This window comes from Ceratotherium simum, chromosome 31 (assembly GCF_057802395.1).
Source record: "Ceratotherium simum simum isolate JZ-2026a chromosome 31, ASM5780239v1, whole genome shotgun sequence".
Lineage (NCBI taxonomy): Eukaryota > Metazoa > Chordata > Mammalia > Perissodactyla > Rhinocerotidae > Ceratotherium > Ceratotherium simum.
Window position 1 is genome coordinate 24,926,538 of NC_141930.1, and position 11,120 is coordinate 24,937,657.

The 11,120-nt window shown below is 43.2% G+C and overlaps 1 protein-coding gene across 2 annotated transcripts in view; it reads right to left on the reverse strand.

Annotated features, from left to right (window-relative positions):
- Nucleotides 1–11,120, reverse strand: part of CHD7 (chromodomain helicase DNA binding protein 7) — a 184,121-nt gene that overhangs the window by 112,033 nt on the left and 60,968 nt on the right. The window lies entirely within an intron of this gene.

The window sequence follows — 11,120 nt, forward strand, 5'->3', positions numbered from 1 at the left end:
TCACTTTGGTTGAAAGTGGGTAGAAATGAAACACTGAGAAAGAAGTTGATATTTTATATACAGTACTCCATTTCCTAGAGATTCAATTAAAAAGAAATACAGTAATGTGATAGCAATTTTTGCCCCCCATAAAAATACTATGAATTTTTGTTTGCTTTATGGAGATTGTGATAATTTGATTTTTAAGGCATTGATACATAATGTTCTGTTTTACAAAATAAGGGAAAGTATTTCTACTTTAAGATACCAGAGTAGAAGTGGGGGGGGGGGGATGAGCTCATTTCAACAACCTCATTAACAATAGTTATAATAAAATATTTAACATTCATTGAGGACTTACCACATGCTACAGGCTGTGCTAAAAACTTTACAGCCATTATTGCATTTAATTCTCATAATAATCTTGTGCAATTGGTACCATTGTGATCCTCAGGAAACTAAGGTGTGGGGAAGCTCAGTAAGCATCCAATTTCTTGCTAAGTCACAGGGAGCACTTAGCACTTTGCTAAGAAGAGCACGGTTCAAATGCAGTTCTCAATGGTCTTCACAACCTGTGATCCTGTCTCCCCAGTACCTCCCCGCCAGTGGCAAGGGGCAGAGCCCTGGCCATACCACGCCATGTGCGCCCACCAGACAGACAGCAGAGGTATGAGATGCTTAAAAAATGACAAGGGAAACACTAAATGAAAAAGCAAACTGACACTCACCTCTTCCCATTAACTTATTCATGGAATTAAATTTATATTTAATATGAAATATTGATTAGCACCTAACACAGCATGGTGTTAAAAGGATTCTCAAGTCCTCAACGAGGGAAACTTATTAAAACTGATCTTATGATTTGGCTCATTTTTGCTCTATGAACTACTAGTCTCTTACTGTTTTTTTTCCCCTCAACAATGATACCCTAGCTTAGAGACCTTATTTATATGTAAATACTGGTTTTTAACTTTCTTACAAATACTAAAGCTGTGAGCAAGCTTTAAGCTGGGCTCTAAGGACAGATCTTTTCCAAAACCGGACTTTGGAATATTTCCCTCCTAAAGCTAAGTCTTCTATCACTGTTTCAAAGTAAGAGGGACACCTGGTTGAGTCCAAAGTCGCATCACATACAACACTGAGGACAAGAGCAGCTGTGGCATCTGAGTCCAGCGTGGAGGTGAATGTGCTCAGTTCAGTCCCCACTGTTCAGGTGAAGACAGTTACAGTGAAAAGAGCAAACATGCAAAGACATAGCTGACAAAAACAAAATACTACTTACTCAATAACTCTTTTCCCGAAAGATTTCTCACTTATCTCCTTTAAGGCAAGGTACGCCTCCACGCATTTCACAAAGTTCTCCTTTGTGAACGTGTCTTTGTATTACTGGAGCAGCCAGCTTAGTAACGGGCCAATTTAAAGCATCCTCAGCACATCCTACTTGGTGATTGCCCCAGTTCCACCCCTGTCCATGGTTACTCACAGATTATGTGTAGATTGACAGCTGTAACTACAGAGAATGGACAGTAACATTAAAAATGCCAAGATTAAAGTAAATTCTCCATTAGTGGGGACTAACCTCCACAGTGGTATTAAAGTTTGGCCATCTCTTCCTACTAACATTTTGAGGTGTCTTTTTTTTTTTTTTTAAAGATTTTATTTATTTATTTTTTCCCCCAAAGCCCCAGTAGATAGTTGTATGTCATAGCTGCACATCCTTCCAGTTGCTGTATGTGGGACTCGGCCCCAGGATGAACGGAGAAGTGGTGCCTCGGTGCGCACCCGGGATCCAAACCCGGGCCGCCAGCATCGGAGCGCGCGCACTTAACCACCAAGCCACAGGGCCGGCCCTTGAGGTGTCTTTAAGATTAACAGCAAAAACATATCATAACTGCATCATCCCACAACTTTATATGATTTTTCTTAAGTTAAAGAGAATATTCAGGCTGTAAGAGTCCATCAAGAAGCGTGATCTAAAAATTAAACTTTAATTTCAAATATTCCCATATTCACTAAGAACTTGTAAGTCTATGTACACTGCCCCTTCATTAAAAGTACATTCAGAGGGGCCGGCCCTGTGGCCTAGTGGTTAAGTTCAGCACACTTTGCTTCAGTGGCCCGGGTTTGCAGGTTTGGATCCCAAGCAGAGACCTACACCACTTGTCAGCCATGCTGTGGTGGCGACCCACATACAAAGCAAGGAAGACTGGCACAGATATTAGCTCAGGGCGAATCCTCCTCAGGAAAAAAAAAAAGTACATTCAGAAATATAACTTCAAAAAAAAAAAGTTTCAGGGCTGGCCCCGTGGCTTAGCGGTTAAGTGTACGTGCTCCACTGCTGGCGGCCTGGGTTCAGATCACGGGCACGCACCGACGCACTGCTTCCCCGGCCATGCTGAGGCCGTGTCCCACATACAGCAACTAGAAGGATGTGCAGCTATGACATACAACTATCTACTGGGGCTTTGGGGGGAAAATAAATAAATAAATAAAATCTTTAAAAAAAAAAAAAAAAAGTTTCAGGGGCTGGCCCAGTGGCGCAAGTGGTTAAGTGCGCACACTCCGCTGTGGTGGCCCGGGGTTCGCCGGTTTGGATCCCTGGCACGCACCAATGCACCACTTGGCAAGCCATGCTGTGGTGGCGTCCCATATAAAGTGAAGGAAGATGGGCAAGGATGTTAGCCCAGGGCCAGTCTTTCTCAGCAAAAAGAGGAGGATTGGCAGATGTTAGCTCAGGGCCGATCTTCCTCGGAAAAAAAAAAAAAAAAAAAAAAAAAACCACAAGTTTCAGGGGCCAGCCCAGTGGCGTAGCGGTTAAGTTCGCACACTCCACTCTGGTGGCCTGGGGTTGGCAGGTTTGGATCCCGGACACGGACCTATGCACTGCTTATCAAGCCATGCTGTGGCAGGCGTCCCACATGTAAAGTGGAGGAAGATGGGCATGGATGTTAGCCCAGGGCCAATCTTCCTCAGCAAGAGGAGGATTGGCAACAGATGTTAGCTCAGAGCTATTCTTCCTCACCAAAAAAAAAATTTTTCAGAAAAAGAATAGTCTGAAAGTCCTTGCCTACTCAGCAGCAGGGAAATCCCCCCTGCGATGCTCCCAGCCCCCTCCAATAAGCAAGAGGCAGGGACTCCACAGCCCATCAAATGGGTGAGGATGGGATTCTTACACTAATGCCACAAACCTGCTCCAGCCAGCTCGTGAAGAGGTAGGAAGGGCACAAGATAAGTACAACATCATTCGAGAAACTCTTAACAAAGTTTCCAACATCACCACTTGCACCTCCAAAATATTCTCCAACTCTTTATGAGCATGGCCAAAGCAAACAAACAAAACGAAAATGCCTTTGATATTAATGTCTCTTAGTTCCAGCTCAAAACAACTGTTTTTGCTTTCAACCAGCATTAAAGTCTAAGAATTTTCCTGAAATCTGTGGTACAGAATTATTTAGAGTTAAATTAAACAGAGAAAGGAGTGGAGGAGAACAGGCCAAATACGCTATAAAGAAGATCAGAAATACTATGCGCTTCATGAAAAAGCATCAAAATGGCATGTTCGCTTCAAATAACTGTCTGGGTGATGATTTTGATTCAATCGCTAAAACAGGACGTAAGGAAACACCTCCCAGCCTTACCTGGCCATCACTCGCACCATCCAATCCAAACCAGGAAAAAAGCAAGCAGGGTGATATGTGCCTCCATACCTATGTTGACTTTTGACTTTTTTAAATGGTGCCAATTTCTTGGCTTTTGCCAACTCCCTTTAAATCCTCCACAGCACCACCACCTCCAGGTCACATCCCAGCTCCTAGAAGGTTCTCCTATAGTTTTTACACTAAGTGAAGAAAACACAAAACCTCACTCATGGTGATGCTCCATCACGGGCTACAGTTTTGCAAGGCAAAAGCACAAGTACAAGCTGCTGCAAGAACAAGGTGCTGTGTTCAGTAGCAAAGGAAGAGGAAGGGCCATCTCTCATGGTTACTTAGAGATTATCCGTAGATTGACAGCTATAACTACCAAGAATGGAGATTAATAGTCAGATGTCAAGACTGAATTCTCCACGTTAGGTCTAGCTATGCTTTTCCCTTAGACTCCCTGACCCACTTCCCAATTCTCCTCTCTCAGCCAACGACTGTCCACAGGGCCAGAGACGGCCTTTCTGAATGACTGATAAAACGAAGAAGAAGAAAGCAGCAAGAAAGAGGTGACAGAAAAAAGTAAGGGGAGGCCCCTGCATGCATAATAGTAAAAATGAAGGTTTTCTCCCTTATCCTTGGAGAATCAGTCTCATAAAGAAACAAGCATTAGTGACAGAGAGGCAAAGAGAGATTCTGAGTTAGGGGAAAAAAATAATAACTAAATAACTACTAAAAATATCCAAAACCAACTTGAAATTAAAATCTTGAAAATGGTTGTAATCCACCTTTCAGAGAAGCTCACTATTTTTTCCTACAAGAAAGTAGAAAGACATTCGACAGCCTTCTTTGAAATCCAAACGAAATTTCACTTCAGTAATCTACCTTTTCATGAGCTGATACTGATAGTACACACACACCTCCAACACTACACGTACTGTTGATATCTAAAACAACGCTCCTACTTTCCCAACCTTACAATGAGGGTGCTAACATCTGCCTTGGAGGTTGACTATCATAATTAAACTAAACAATTTTTTATTTATTTATAAGTGCACGAATTTATTTATACTCTGACTTGTTTTCGAAAAGAATTTGAAGCAACTGCTATGGAAAGAGTCCAGCACGGCGCTGTTGAAGATGGCAGCCACCAGCCATACGGGGCCACCGAACACCTAAAATGCATCTCAACCCAAGATGAGCTATGCATGTAAAACACACACTAGATTTCAAACACTTGTGTAAAATATCTCGTTAGTAATATTTTATACTATGTGTTGGAATAATATCTTGGATATACTGGGTTAAATATATTACTAAAATTAATTTCACCCGTTTCTTTTTTTTTTTAATGTAGCCACTAGAAAATTTAAAATAACACACGTGGCTTGTATTTGCGGCTCCCATTACATTTCAATGGGACAGCACTGGTCTAGCACATAGTAGGTACACAAAGAAATGATGGCCAGAAGATTATACTTCACAAAATTCCCTCTCCATCTCAGTGAGGGCCTTTATCTCCACACCACCTTCCACCACATCACCAATTTCTGTCCTTAACATAGTGCTTGGCACGTAACAGACACTCAATAAATAATTCTTAAATGTAGTTGAATGGAGGCAACCAAGATACAAGATTAAAATGTAGTATCTAAAAGTGGTTCTTTAAAAGTTAAGAGGGGGGCCGGCCCCGTGGCTTAGCGGTTAAGTGCACGCGCTCTGCTACTGGCGGCCCGGGTTCAGATCCCGGGCGCGCACCAACACACCGCTTCTCCGGCCATGCTGAGGCCGCGTCCCACATACAGCAACTACAAGGATGTGCAGCTATGACATACAACTATCTACTGGGGCTTTGGGGGAAAAAAAGGAGGAGGATTGGCAATAGATGTTAGCTCAGAGCCGGTCTTCCTCAGCAAAAATAGGAGGATTAGCATGGATGTTAGCTCAGGGCTGATCTTCCTCACAAAAAAAATAAAATAAAATAAAAACTAAAAGTTAAGAGGGGCCGGCCCAATGGCGCAAGCAGTTAAGTGCGCGTGCTCCGCTGTGGCGGCCTGGAGTTCACCGGTTCGGATCCCGGGCGCACACTGATGCACCACTTGGCAAGTCATGCTGCGGCAGCGTCTCATATAAAGTGGAGGAAGATGTGTATGGATGTTAGCCCACGGCCAGTCTTCCTCAGCAAAAAGAGAGGAGGATTGGCAGATGTTAGCTCAGGGCAGATCTTCCTCACAAAAAAAAATTAAAAAAATAAAACTTAAGAAAATCCATTGGCTACTTGGGACACTTAGCAGCTGGCTAATCTCCAGGCTTTGAAAGTAAATTTAAAAACTAACTTCTTGTTACCTACAGTATATCTGACTGTCATAGAAAACAATAGCCTTTTATAAAATAAAAGCCACTAAGAGGCAAGGCTACCATTTAGTATGTGGCTCATTCATTCTTTCAGATCTTGGGGTGCAAGAATAGATGAAGTAGAATTTTTTCCTTTGCTTTAACTCTACACTCAGTATTTTCCATTTTAACCCACTGAAACTCTGACCTCTGGGATAAACCAGCTATGCTGAGAGAAAATGCAGGGAGGTGCTCATTAAGCTGGTGTACATACAAATTGAGGTAATCAGAAAAAATACAGTCTTCATGAAAAACCACTGGCTGCCAATCGACTAGTAAAGTAGATAGCAGTCAGGGATGGATGGCTTGCTTCAACCAAAGGTGTCGTGAAGAAACAAGCAGTGAGCCACCAGCACGGGGAAAGCGATGATTCCTCGACTCCCCTGTGAGTGCTGGAGGGGCAGCCTATTCCAACGAGGTCCCAGCACAGGTGCCCGTCCTCTGAACGTGGGTGCACTTAGAACAGCCCCCCAACGCCACTGCGGTGAAAGCTGCGCTTTCTTTAGAGACTGTTTCCCCCTCTCTACCAGACATCTTTAGGGGTGTGAAAGTATATCAAGAGTAGCACTCATAGGGATACGTCTACTGGCTATTAAAAGGGCGTTTTTTTCTACCTCTGACCACAATTTGCATAAATAAGGCTTGAGATGCACGGCCACTTTTTCCATAAAAATTTATTTAGCAGTTGCCAACTGCTCTGCTCATGTCTGGAATTCTGTATTTACTGGGTGCACTGAGGGAATTTCAGTAGAATATTGACTCTAGTTGAGATTTACCAGGAAAACGTTTTCCCAGAAAGGCTATTTAAAGAGAGAGAACTGGAAAAGTTGCACCACTGATTCTTCTAGGTTGTTTTTTTTTTCCTTAATCTCCCAAGGGAAATTAGGACACAGAAATTATTACCCATCACCTCAATCTTAGCAGTCTTTTAAAAGTTTTTTGCCTGTGTTCTTTTTCACCATGACTATATTTCAGGACCAAATTAATGAATGGGGCACAAATGTATCAAAAATATACTTATTCTAAGAATACAATGGTGCAGATCCTAAAAATTCCACCAGAATTTGCCCATCTGAGAGCATAATCCATGAACTGAGATACCTGTGTAGACTTGTGCAGTATAAATTACTCAGAAACTCGGAGATTTGCCGTAACCTGAAGGACAATACACTTAACCACAGTCTTTCATAGATAAACTCTTCAAAAGAACAAAATGACAATGTGTCTTCCTTCTAAGTTGTTTCACCCACGTCCACCAGGCATGATAAACGCTCCATTCGCTGCTGTCTTCCTGTGCCTAAGGTGCTGCAAAGTGCCCTCATGGTGCCAAGCCCCTGCCGAAAACCTCCTGGGGCACCCCATGGACACGGGACCCAGTCTAAGCTTCACACCATGACTGACAAGGTCCCCCAGGGGGACTGTGTGGCTTTCTCTCTCCCAAGCCCCAGCCCCTACATTCCAGTAATACTGAGGGGCATTCAGGGCCCACGGGGCTCTCTCATCTTTGCACTCATTATCTCCTAAGCTTTCAACTCTTGTCCCTCCCCCTTTAACCATCCACCTCTCAACTCAGACTGATCCTTCACATCTCAGCCAAGACATCACTTCCCCCCAGAATACCCTCCCAGACCCCAGCCTCGCTGACCCTAAGAGTGGACTAGGAGCTGCTCCCAAAGCACGCAGTGCTTCTCTCTGTGCTGTGCTTTCCACGGCAGATCCTTGCCTGCACCACCTCCCCCGCCTCCGGTAAGGTCTTTCCCTCTTTCCTGACGAGCAGGATATAGGGAGCCTCAATATTTGATAACTGTTCCCTGAAACCAAGGAAATGAAGTCAACTCTGACAACAGTTAACATTAAAATAAGAGTCTGAGATTATTTTTAAGATTTTGCAACAGGGAATTTTGTACATTTGCCCAATGATAACCTATCATTTTTGAGACCCCACCATGCGTCTGACACCACGTCAAGCATTTAAAAGAAAAGACGTTACTGTTAATCTCACTATGCCTCTACCAGGAAGGTACACCAACCCTCACTTGAGAGATAATGCAATCGAGGCCCCGAGGTTAAGTAACCTGCCCACAGTCACGGGATCAGTAACCAGTCGGTGGTGCTTCTACTCAAAAGCTACAGACTCTGAGGCCTGCTTCTTGCCTTCACGCCAGCAGTTCTGAGGAAGAGGGGCCCAGGGCCTGGGCTCTGGGCGCTCAGGACTGTTTGTATACCGACACTGAGATGGTACTTGCCTTTCCCTCTCATTCTCTCCAAACAAACAGTGGGCTTTTCCAAAGGCTCATGACTTGTATGCAGACTGTATGCAGAAGCAGACATGAGAATCCAGCATTTGAGAAAATGTAAAACAATGCCACTAATTTTTTTTGTTTTGGAAAACAGTAATTTTTCATTTAAAAATGTTAACACATAATGGTTTTTTATTTTTAAACGATTAACAAATAAATATTTCAAACCGTCCTCAGTTTAAATTTCCAAGACAGTAAGTATCAACACATATAACATATAAACAAAGGATCTTTGGAGTCCGCAATAATTTTTAAGAGTGTAAACGGGTCTGAAATGAAAAAGTTGAGGAACCACTGTTCTAATCAGCTATTGGAAAGAAAAGTAACCAAGAGATTTTTCTCTCCCTATAAATTTTATCAAATAATCAGGATAGCCCAGAACTTCCATTAAAGAATATGCCCACACACCACAATGAACATTATGGTCTGATGAACTCTGGCCTTTCTAATACTATCCCTTGTTGACTCTTCAATATAAAGTTAAACTTATCTTAAAGATACTTAAATGTGTTATATAATTTAGAAAGTATCTGTTCAGAACCCATGAAACATTTAAAAAGCATAACTTCTATTTTTAAAAAGTGAAAAACTCAAGATAAAAAAGTCAACAAGCATATCTGAATGGTGATAATTCAGCAAATTACACCAATATTTCAACTTAATCTGGTAGTTTCTCTGCTACACAGCATGGTTTTGAACCAATATTCTATCACAGAGGAAATGCAAAATACTTTTAGTAGTTCTAAAGCAAAACATGATTAGATATATGTGCTAGAATAGAATATGAGTCATTCAGAGGGAGAGAGAGATTTTTTTAGGATTATGTGATAGCATTCTGAATTACCCATACCACTATCTTCATCACACCCTGTAATATGGGCTAAAGGGGGTAGTATTTGCACAAATCAAATTTAGAGTTTCATAACTAAGGCAATATTTCATAATATTTACCCTGTTCCTTAAAAATAAAATAATTTTACATATGTTTACATGTTAAATGATATAATTATAAAGCAAGGTTTATATTTCAGGAGATCAGAAACTAAAACCTAGAGGAGAATTAACATAGGAGTATACTCCATAGGCTGGACATTATACTAGGCACTTGGTATATATTGCCCCACTTAATCTCAACACTCTTTGTTACGGGTACTATTTTTCCTGTTTTACTGATGAAGAATCCGAGGTTCAGAGAGGTTATGTAAGTTGCCCAAGGTCACCAAGCTAATAAGGATAGAGCTGGGATTCAGACGCTTTTCTGACTTTAAAGTCTATGTGCTTCCCAAGACTTTACACCTCCCTAGTATTGCCTTCAAAACTGTGCTTCAAAATCTGAAGAGGACACAAAGTTAAGCAGAAATAAAAAAGCAAATACCATGAGTGAAATAAAAAAACACAATTGTACATATAATGAAAATACCACAAATGTACTATGTACAGCCCGTCACCGGCTCCGAGTTTGCCTACAATGGAGCACTCGAGAAGCTGGAGAGAAACAGACATGTGCCTGGTGTCCCACCATCCAGCCAGGACACAGCACACACGGAGCCCCGCAGCGTTCCGTGATTCAAAGGCCACACAGTCACACGTGTCCTCTGAAAGGCCCTTGAGATATGCTGGGTCCACTCTAAAAACTAGGGACAGCTGAAGGAGGCCAGCAATTCCCATCGGGGACCAGATTATAATCACAGGCATCTCCTTCCAACTGGGTTTATCTTCCAGTGAAGAAGACGTCAGACAAGGAGAAGTCTGCGAACCACTGCTCTGAAAAGATCCCTTGTTTAACGAGAAACTTTCCAAGGAAGAAGAAAATAATTCCTGGAAACTAAGCCACGTTCAGTTCCGCCCTAGAAGCCCCCCAGGTCGGCCGGCCTCGGGGACAGCACGTTTGGTCAACTCTGAGGAGGACCATTCTGCCCTGAAGTTGATAGAAAGGAGAACAAATTAGCTGGGTTTGATCTTTCCCTTTCATTCCTTTGCCTTTGTTTTCCCCAGGCCCTCGGCTCTCCAGCACCTTGCCAGACTGCCTTTCTCACCTCTCCTTTCACACTGTCCAGGAACCACAGGTCCCAGAGGCCCTTTCCCGTTGGCTGCAGGTTAGACTCCCGGAGAGGACAGAAGTGGCTCTCTCTCTTGGGCAGCACAGATGGCAGGTCAGGCGGCTGAGGCCCAGGAGGCCACTGACTTCGGGGCCCCTCCTGAGAATCTCCAAGTGTCCTGGATGCTGAGGGCAGCTTCCTCAAAACCCCTAAAAACCCCTGCATGTGCTATGTCCTGAGGTCCCCAGGAGGCCTTCCCGACCTCCACTTCCCCAAGCCCATGGAGGCTGGAGTTTCTGAGTCTCTGTTCTAAAAGCCTCTCCACTGGGATGCCCCAAAAGGCTTTGTTTCCTGACCAAAGCCTTTGTTTTCACATTGCTTCGCATCCTTCTGTTCCCACTCCCTGATCCAAGTCCAAACTGTCCTCACAGGCCTGGAGCACCCACTCACAATTCATTTCTGGTTCCCGAGCCATCCTGTGGACTGTCTAATCAATATCACTGACTCGCCATTGAAGTCCAAATTCCTTAAAAGAGAACATGAGACCTCTACCATCTAGCCCTGCCCTGCAGTAAGCTCACCTTCCCATGCCCGTGTAAGGAACTATCCCCCAAGCTGAAATGTCGTCCTCAGCCTCGGTTCACTTTCCCTGGCTAAGTCCTAGCCAAGTTCCAAGCACCCTCATCCACAGGTATTTCCTCTCTCTGGACACTTTGTCACATCATCACGGATGGTCTTTTACTCTGCTTTATATTTTCACATATTGG